Here is an 11,298-nt window from a genome sequence, read left to right as displayed (position 1 = left end):
ATTTTAACTAAAAAAATCCTTTTAATTTATTTACGAAAAATGAAATATTACAATTTTTTGGTGCATCATCTATGGTTTGGTTGTACTAAAAAATGGGTGTATGAAATGGAAATCCTTGGTCAAGTTCCTATGATATTTGTAGATGCAATTGCTTTTGATGTTTTGATGATGATCATGATGATATGATGTAAATGGGCTTTTCAAGATTAAATTCAAGACAATACTTCAAGATACTTCAAGATTATAAGTCACAGCATCAAGATGATCACTAGTATATTAGGAAGGGAATTCCTAATTGAATTAGCAAAAGGTTTGGCCAAGTAATTTAAGTTAAAAAGTGTTTTACAAAGATTTTACTCTCTGGTAATCGATTACCAGAGGATGTAATCGATTACCAGTGGCCAAATATATTTTATAACAGCTACTAAAATTTGAATTCGAAATTTTAGACTGTGTAATCGATTACACAATTTTGGTAATCGATTACCAGCAGTTAGTAAACGTTTTAATTCAAATTTTAAAAGCTGTAATCGATTACATAATTACTGTAATCGATTACCAGACAGGATTTTCAGAAAAATAATTTTAAGAGTCACAACTTTTCAAAGGCTTTATTCATGACCACCAATGGTCTATATATATGTGACTTAAACACGAAATTGCTCAGAGATTTTAAGAACAACAAGTGTTTATCCTCTCAAAGAGCAAATTCATTTTATCCTCTTAAGAATTCCTTGGCCAATTCAATTGCAATTCATTAAGGAATTATTTGAGTGCTCAATCTGTAAAATCCATCTCTTTCTAGAGAGATTTATTCTTCTTCTTCTTCTCATTCTCTAAGGGATTAAGAGACCGTGAGTCTCTTGTTGTAAAGGAATTCTAAACACAAAGGAAGGATTGTCCTTGTGTGTTTAGAACTTGTAAAAGGAATTTACAAGATAGTGGAACTCTCAAGCGGGTTGCTTGGGGACTGGACGTAGGCACAAGGGTGTGGCCGGACCAGTATAAAACTGAGTTTGCATTCTCTCTTCCCTTAATCTCCTTTATTTATTATTGCTTTATATTCATATTCAAATTGTTTTATTTGAATTAATATTTAAGAAGATTGTCATTAAGGGAATTCATAACTTGAATAAAAAGTGAAATAGATTTTTAATTAGGGGAAGCAGTTTGGAATATCTTAATTCAACCCCCCCTTCTTAAGATATCTGAGGCCACTTGTCTAACAAGTGGTATCAGAGCTTCATTCTTGTATAAAGTTTAGAAGCTTCAAGAAAAAGATGGCCTCAGCAAATTCCTTATTTCCAGAAGGGAATTCTATCAATAGACCTCCAATCTTTAATGGAGAGGGTTACCACTACTGGAAAACCCGAATGCAAATTTTTATTGAGGCGATAGATCTAAATATATGGGAATCCATAGAAATAGGGCCTTATATACCCACCACAGTAGAAAGAGTTTCAATAGATGGTAGTTCATCAAGTGAAAGCATAACCATAGAAAAACCTAGAGATAGATGGTCTGAAGAGGATAGAAAACGAGTACAATACAACTTAAAAGCCAAAAACATAATAACATCTGCCCTGGGAATGGATGAATATTTCAGGGTTTCAAATTGTAAGAGTGCTAAGGAAATGTGGGACACTCTTCGATTAACACATGAAGGAACTACAGATGTTAAAAGATCTAGGATAAATGCACTAACTCATGAGTATGAATTATTTAGAATGAATGCAAATGAAAATATTCAAAGCATGCAAAAGAGATTTACACATATAGTAAATCATCTAGCAGCCTTAGGCAAAGAATTTCAAAATGAGGATCTCATAAACAAAGTGTTAAGATGTTTAAGTAGAGAATGGCAACCCAAAGTAACGGCCATTTCTGAATCAAGAGATTTGTCTAATATGTCCCTTGCCACTTTATTTGGAAAGTTGCAGGAACACGAGATGGAACTATTGAGATTACATCAACACGAAGAAAATGACAAGAAAAAGAAAGGAATTGCTCTTAAAGCATCATCCTCAATTCAAGAAGAAAGTGATCAGGATAATGATCCAGATGATGATGATGATCTAAGTTTGTTTGTTAGAAGATTCAAAAAGTTTCTTAAAGTAAGAGGAAATCAGAGGCAACCCAATTTTAAATCAAAGAGAAGGACTGAAAATTCATCCTCTACTTTAAAATGCTTTGAATGCAATCAACCTAGACATATGAGGGTTGATTGTCCCATCTTCAAGAAAAAGATGGAAAAATCTGAAAAGAAAAATCATAATGAAAAGAAACTGAAGAAAGCATACATCACATGGGATGAAAATGATTTGGAATCCTCTGAAGATTCTGAAAATGAAGAGATAAATCTCTGTCTTATGGCTAAAAGTTACGAAAGTGATGAAGAGGTAACATCTTCAAATAACTTATCTATTTCTTTTGATGAATTGCAAGATGCATTTGCTGATTTGCATAAAGAATCAATTAAACTTGCAAAATTAGTTTCATCATCAAAGAAAACAATTTCAAATTTAGAAAATGAAATTTCGAAATTAAACAAAGAATTAGATCTTCTTAGAAATGAAGTCTCAATTTCTAAAACAAATGAAAAAGTTAATATCTCCACTATTAATGACAAGAAAATAACAGATTCTTGTAGTTGTTGTGATAAATATGTAAAAGAAATTAAAGAGTTGAAAAATTCACTTGCAAAATTTTCATATAGTAGAAATAATTTAGATGTTATATTAAGTAAACAAAGATATGTGTCTAATAAAAATGGACTAGGGTATAAATATGAAAAACAACAAAAGTTTCATAAAAACTTTTCCACTTCCACACAAAAATGTAATTCTAATTCTATCACTTGTTTTTACTGTGGAAGAAGAGGACATGGCATATCAACTTGCTACTTCAAGAAAAATTACAGTAACATTAAAATGATATGGGTCCCAAAAGGATCCTCTGTTTATACTAACATGCAAGGACCCAATAAAATTTGGGTACCTAAGTCAAAAACTTGATTATGCAGGTATCTTTGAGAAAGAAGTGGTACATAGATAGCGGATGCTCAAAACATATGACTGGAGATGTATCAAATTTTACACATATCTCTCCAAAGAAAAGCGGGCATGTAACGTATGGTGACAACAACAAAGGTAGAATCCTTGGAGTGGGTAAAATAGGTACAAATTCTTCAAACTCCATTGAAAATGTTCTACTTGTTGAAGGCCTTAAGCACAGCCTGCTTAGTGTTAGTCAATTATGCGACAAAGGCTATCTAGTATCATTTGATTCTCAGAAATGTCTTATAGAACATAAGCATGACATTAATATAAAGCATGTAGGACATAGAGTCAATAATGTTTACATGATAGACTTAAGCATAAAACAAGAAAACAATCATTGCTTTCTTAGTAAAGATGATGATCCATGGTTATGGCATAAAAGAATTGCTCACATAAACATGAATCACCTAAATAAATTAATTTCAAAGGATTTAGTAGTTGGTTTGCCTAAATTGAAATTTGAAAAAGATAAACTATGTGATGCATGTCAAAAGGGCAAACAAACAAGAGTCTCATTCAAATCTAAAAATGTTGTCTCAACTACTCGACCCTTACAGTTATTGCATATGGATCTATTTGGTCCATCTAGAACCATGAGTTTTGGAGGAAATTACTATGCTCTAGTTATAGTTGATGATTTCTCTAGATATACTTGGACATTATTTATTACACATAAAAGTGATTCATTCCAAGCATTTAGGAAACTTGCTAAAGTCATACAAAACAAGAAAAATCTCAAGATTGCATCCATTAGAAGTGATCATGGGGTGAATTTGAAAATAAAGATTTTGAATTATTTTGTGATGAACATGGTATTGAACATAATTTTTCTGCACCAAGAACCCCTCAACAAAATGGAGTTGTTGAGAGGAAAAATAGGTCATTGGAAGAAATTGCAAGAACTTTATTAAATGATACTTTTCTTCCAAAGTATTTTTGGGCTGAAGCGGTCAATACTGCATGTTACATCATGAATAGGGCCTTAATAAGACCTATTTTAAAGAAAACCCCATATGAGTTATTTAATGGTAGAAAACCTAATATTTCTCATCTACATGTTTTTGGTTGCAAATGCTTTGTGCTCAATAATGGAAAAGATATTCTAGGAAAATTTGATGCAAAATCTGATGAAGGTATTTTTCTTGGATATTCATTACAAAGCAAAGCATATAGGATATATAATAAAAGAACTATGAATATCGAGGAATCTATTCATGTTACCTTTGATGAATCTAATGCTATCTTGTCAAGAAAGAATATGCTAGATGACATTGCAGATTCTTTAGAACATATGAATATTGATGAACAAGATTCCAAAATAAATGATAAAGGAAACAATGAAGATTCTCAAGAAGAAGTCAAATCCAATAATGAACTTCCAAGAGAATGGAAAGCTTCAAGAGATCATCCCCTCGACAACATTATTGGTGATATCTCAAAAGGGGTAACAACTAGACATTCTCTTAAAGATTTATGCAATAATATGGCTTTTGTATCTATGATTGAACCTAAAAATATAAAAGAAGCCATAGTAGATGATAATTGGATCATTGCCATGCAAGAAGAACTAAACCAATTTGAAAGAAACAATGTGTGGAAATTAGTAGAAAAACCTGAAAATTATCCTGTCATAGGAACAAAATGGGTTTTTAGAAATAAATTAGATGAACATGGTATAATTATTAGAAAAAAATCCAAGTTAGTAGCAAAAGGGTATAATCAAGAAGAGGGAATAGACTATGAAGAAACATATGCTCCTGTTGCAAGATTAGAAGCCATTAGAATGCTTTTGGCATATGCATCCATAATGGACTTTAAACTTTATCAAATGGATGTTAAGAGTGCCTTTCTAAATGGTTTAATTCAAGAAGAGGTATATGTTGAACAACCCCCTGGTTTTGAAATTTCTGATAAACCAAACCATGTTTATAAATTACAAAAGGCTCTTTATGGTTTGAAACAAGCCCCTAGGGCATGGTATGAACGCTTAAGCAATTTTCTTCTAGAAAACGATTTCTCCAGAGGTAAAGTGGATACCACATTGTTCATAAAAAGAAAGCATAATGATATTTTGTTGGTTCAAATATATGTTGATGATATAATTTTTGGATCCACTAATGATTCATTGTGCAAGGAGTTTTCCCTTGATATGCAAAGTGAATTTGAAATGTCAATGATGGGAGAACTAAAGTACTTTCTGGGATTACAAATCAAGAAAACTCAAGAAGGTATATTCATCAATCAATCCAAGTATTGCAAGGAATTGATCAAAAGATTTGGGATGGATAGTGCAAAACACATGTCTACACCGATGAGCACTAATTGTTACTTAGATAAAGATGAATCTGGTCAGTCTATAGACATAAAACAATATCGAGGTATGATCGGATCTCTTCTTTATTTATCTGCTAGTAGACCTGATATTATGTTTAGTGTATGCATGTGTGCTAGATTTCAATCCAACCCCAAACAATCACATTTAAGTGCAGTAAAGAGAATCATGAGATATCTATTAGGAACAATCAATTTAGGATTATGGTATCCTAAGAATTCAACATGTAACCTAATAGGATATTTTGATTCTGATTTTGCCGGATCTAAAACTGATAGAAAAAGTACAAGTGGAACTTGTCAATTTATTGGATCGGCTCTTGTCTCATGGCATAGTAAGAAACAAAACAGTGTTGCTTTATCTACTGCTGAAGTAGAGTATATCTCTGCCGGTAGTTGTTGTGCACAGATTTTATGGATAAAGCAACAATTATCTGACTATGGCATCATTCTTGATCGCATACCTATTAAGTGTGATAATACTAGTGCCATAAATCTATCCAAAAACCCAGTTCAACACTCTAGAACTAAACATATAGAGATTAGACATCACTTTCTTAGAGATCATGTGCTAAAGGGAGATTGTGTATTAGAATTTGTTGATACTAAGAATCAACTTGCTAATATTTTCACTAAACCTCTCCCCAAGGAAGTGTTCTTCTCTATTAGAAGAGAATTAGGTCTCTTAGATGCAAGAGATTTAGAAAAATAGGGATTGATTGGTTGATTGATTGGTTGATTTACTCTTACTTATTGATTGTAGATTATTTTGTTTGTTTGATCTTGTTTGAATTCTTGTTTTTATGATAGAATTTATGATTTCTTGTGTATATAATAATTGAATGATTGAATTTAGTATATTAGTAGTGAAAATTAGTCATATAGGATGTATTTGAGCATAAACATAGATATTCTCTTAAGAAACTAGCTTAGGATAGGCTCTGGTAATCGATTACCATCCAGTGTAATCGATTACACATGAACAGGCAGCCTGTAATCGATTACAACATCCTGTAATCGATTACCAGAAGGCTTATTGGGCCTGTAATCGATTACCAATACCTGTAATCGATTACAATACGTCATCTTCTATAAATATTCATGAAATCAGAGCTGCTGCGCAGCCAAAGCCTCCTCCACGTTTTCCTCCATACCTAAAACTTCAAATCTTCGATTCTCACTCAATTCTTCACCAAATCACGTCCCGTAAAGCCCAATCTTCCTCTTTTTCACTCCTCTTTCACTTCCACCGATCAAAATTCATAAAAACTTCATCAAATGGCAGAGCCATCAAAGAAGTGAAAGGGATCATCCTCCACCGCTACCGCCGCTGCCCATCGCCGCCACGGCCCATCCGGAGCACCCACAGCACCTATTCCTCCTTCGTTGTCATCTCCAAGATCATCAACATTGTTTTCATCCGATGATCAACATCTACGGTACCTTTCTCAGTTTTCTTCTAGAATAATCTTAGACCCTAAGTACCTAGACGTAGAATTCTTTAATGATGAAACGTTTGATTGCTATCAAGTGTTTCAAAATTCTGGTCTTGTTGATTTCATGACATTAAAATTGCCATATTATCCTGAACTTGTAAAGGTCTTCTACTGCAATTTAAAAATTCAGGATGGTATTATTATGTCTGAGGTGCATGGTACTTCTATGGTCATTGATCAGTCACTTTTCTTTTCTTTGACTCATTTACCCAGTCAAGGTGCACCTTTTGAGGGCACCATTGTTGATGACTGGAAATTTGATTATTCGAGTCATGATGCTCGTCGCATGGTCTGCAATGATCAAGCTGAAATGACCGGTAGATTGTTGGCCGGGTCATTAACATTTGATAATCGCATCATGCATTATATCATTGTTAGAATTTTGCTTCCTCGGTCTTCAAATTTAGCACAGGCCTCTGAGGAGGATTTGATTCTTATGTGGGCTTTTCTTACCGGTCGTCAGATCGACTGGGCCCATTTGGTTCGGTACCAAATGCATAAGGCATTACGGGCCAATGCACCTCTTCCTTATCCACATTTGATTACTCTGTTTTTGCGTCATTTTCAAATTCCGCTTGATGATGAACCCTTTGTTCAAGTCAAGCGTTCCTTTGCAATTGGTGCTGGTGCAGTGACATCCTTTGGGTATCGTAAAGATCGGAATGGACAATGGCTGAAGAAGGATGCTCTCCCTCCTCAAGATGAACGTACTCCTTCACCTCCCCCTCAACGTGAAGATTCCGCACTCATGAATGAAGTCCTTTCTGAATTACGGGGTCTTCGTTCTTATGTTGGTGACCGCTTCGACTCGTTAGATTCACGCTTTGCCGGTATGGACATTCACCTTACACAGCTTGAAGAGGATGTTGGATACATTCGTCAGAGTTTCGATCTTCCACCACCACCTCCGTCTTCTTAGATTTTAGTTTCTGATTATATGTCGTTTATAAGCCGTGTATTTTGGCTTTTAGTTTCTTAGAGTTTACATTATTATGCTAAGTACTTTGCTTATTTATCTTGTGGTTTTTAAATTTCGGTCTTGGATATTTTGTGGTTGTTGACATTTTAAGTTATTTGGATTCTGGTTTGATTATTTCTTGTTTGTGAGTTTGGATTATTGTGTTTTATACTCTGATTATTATATCGTTCTACTCCATTATTATATCTGTGTTGATACCCGAGTTCTTTGGCTTTTTGATGTTGCCAAAGGGGGAGAAAAGGTTGGTTGAAGAAAAATGTTGGTTGTAGAAAAAGCTTAACAACCTTAGAAATCAAGTGATCATAAATTCCGAAATATAGGGGGAGTAAACGCATATACAATTGGTTGTTGCTTGCTTTAATCTTGATTTCAGGTATTGTATTGTCATCATCAAAAAAGGGGAGATTGTAGATGCAATTGCTTTTGATGTTTTGATGATGATCATGATGATATGATGTAAATGGGCTTTTCAAGATTAAATTCAAGACAATACTTCAAGATACTTCAAGATTATAAGTCACAGCATCAAGATGATCACTAGTATATTAGGAAGGGAATTCCTAATTGAATTAGCAAAAGGTTTAGCCAAGTAATTTAAGTTAAAAAGTGTTTTACAAAGGTTTTACTCTCTGGTAATCGATTACCAGAGGATGTAATCGATTACCAGTGGCCAAATATATTTTATAACAGCTACTAAAATTTGAATTCGAAATTTTAGACTGTGTAATCGATTACACAATTTTGGTAATCGATTACCAGCAGTTAGTAAACGTTTTAATTCAAATTTTAAAAGCTGTAATTGATTACACAATTACTGTAATCGATTACCAGACAGGATTTTCAGAAAAATAATTTTAAGAGTCACAACTTTTCAAAGGCTTTATTCATGACCACCAATGGTCTATATATATGTGACTTAAACACGAAATTGCTCAGAGATTTTAAGAACAACAAGTGTTTATCCTCTCAAAGAGAAAATTCATTTTATCCTCTTAAGAATTCCTTGGCCAATTCAATTGCAATTCATTAAGGAATTATTTGAGTGCTCAATCTGTAAAATCCATCTCTTTCTAGAGAGATTTATTCTTCTTCTTCTCATTCTCTAAGGGATTAAGAGACCGTGAGTCTCTTGTTGTAAAGGAATTCTAAACACAAAGGAATGATTGTTCTTGTGTGTTTAGAACTTGTAAAAGGAATTTACAAGATAGTGGAACTCTCAAGCGGGTTGCTTGGGGACTGGACGTAGGCACAAGGGTGTGGCCGAACCAGTATAAAACTGAGTTTGCATTCTCTCTTCCCTTAATCTCCTTTATTTATTATTGCTTTATATTCATATTCAAATTGTTTTATTTGAATTAATATTTAAGAAGATTGTCATTAAGGGAATTCAAAACTTGAATAAAAAGTGAAATAGATTTTTAATTAGGGGAAGCAGTTTGGAATATCTTAATTCAACCCCCTTTCTTAAGATATCTGAGGCCACTTGTCTAACAATATTGGCTTTGTCGGCTCAATCAATCAGTCAAAATTTGTTTAGTGAATTTACGTTTATCGATCCATGAACTTTTATCTTTTTGTAAATGGTAGCAATTATTTTGACCTTTTTATTTGATGTATATATTTTTATTCCCTTTGCATTTATTTTATTTTCTTCTTTGTTAGATATTTTGTTTTGGATTTAAGAACAAGTCTCTTATGACTTGCTGTTCTTATTATGCGTAAGTTAATTTTATTTAAGACATATATCAATGAAAACAAGTGTAATGTGACTCTACTATTTTATTTCTTTCTTTCGACATTGTTAACTAATTATTTTTATTATTTTAAATTTATCTGCACCATTTGCCATGAACCTTATTAATTTATTGAAAAAATGGGTGTATGAAACAGAAATTCTTTGTCAAGTTCCTATGATATTGGCTTTGTCAGCTCAATCAATCAGTCAAAGTTTGTTTAGTGAATTTACGTTTATCGATCAATGAACTTTTATCTTTTTGTAAATGGTAGCAATTATTTTGACCTTTTTATTTGATGTATATATTTTTATTTCCTTTGCATTTATTTTATTTTCTGCTTTGTGATGTGTCGTCATTTTCTCATATTTCTTAACCCTTTTTATCACCATTTTAATTACTGATTAGCCTTAATTGTCAAATTAATTATGTAGTTTTATCATTTGGGCCTACTGGATTAATTTTATGTTTTTAATTTAATTTCAGGAAAATTATAAGCAATTGGGCTTGAATCCAGAATTGGGCTTGGACTTGAAGAGAGCAGACTATTTTATTCTACCAAATTTTATCTTTTCTAGATTTTATCTTATCTAGATATTATTTAGATTTGATCTCATCTAGATATTATTTCATCTAGATCTTATCTTATCTTATCTAGATTTTATTTTATTTATTGGCTTGGATTTAAAACAAATTTGTAAGCTTTGGGGCTGAAAACTATATAACAGCACCAAGGTTCTAGTTTAGGCTCTCTTCTCCTCTTTCTTCTTTCTTCTCTCTCTCCTCTCCTCTCTCTCTTTTTCGTTTTAGTTTTAGAGTGCTACTCTCAATTCGTTTTAGTTTCTTTTTCGTTTTGGAGAATAATTGTAATTTTCTTCGTTTCTACTACAATTTCATTTTTTATTGATTAATGGAAGGCTAAGTCTCCAACGTTGTTTTCTCTTGAGGATCAAGCACAACTCCCTTTGAGGTTCTATTATTACTATTAAATTCTGATCAGTTTTTCCTCTTCAACAATTACTCTGTATTTGTTGCTATTAATTCATGCATGCTCAGTGCTTGAGTAATTGTCTCTGCGCTTAATTTACGTTCATGCTTAATGATCGTTCATGATTAATTGGTGTATGTGTTGCTTAATCACATAATGAATGCCTTATGTTAAATTTCACTTAGTAATTTAATTTAGGGTTGGATTAAGTGGTTGAATTGATAAAGGATAAACTCTCGTAACCTAGGATAAGAGACTTGCTTGTGAATCAAGGGGAAGTAACGTGTTTTAATTTTGATATTTTCTAATTCACATCTATTCGCTGTTTAATTTACAAAAGCAAACACCCCCCCGAATTCGTTACTATTTTCCTACTATCTGTTATGAACGTTTGGTTGACCATTGCTCGTTGGGAGACGACCTAGGATCACTTCCTAAATACTGCATTTTTAATGTTTATTTTATTTGGGTACGGCCTCGATCACTTTGTTAGATATTTTGTTTTGGATTTAAGAACAAGTCTCCTATGAATTGTTGTTTTTATTATGTGTAAGTTAATTTTATTTAAGACATATATCAATGAAAACAAGTGTAATGTGACTCTACTATTTTATTTCTTTCTTTCGACCATGTTAACTAATTGTTTTTATTATTTTAAATTTATCTGCACCATTTGCCATGAACCTTATTAATTTATTGAAAAAATGGGTAT

The sequence above is a fragment of the Glycine soja genome, chromosome 10, assembly GCF_004193775.1.
Source record: "Glycine soja cultivar W05 chromosome 10, ASM419377v2, whole genome shotgun sequence".
Taxonomy (NCBI): domain Eukaryota; kingdom Viridiplantae; phylum Streptophyta; class Magnoliopsida; order Fabales; family Fabaceae; genus Glycine; species Glycine soja.
Note: the sequence above shows the minus strand (reverse complement) of the source record.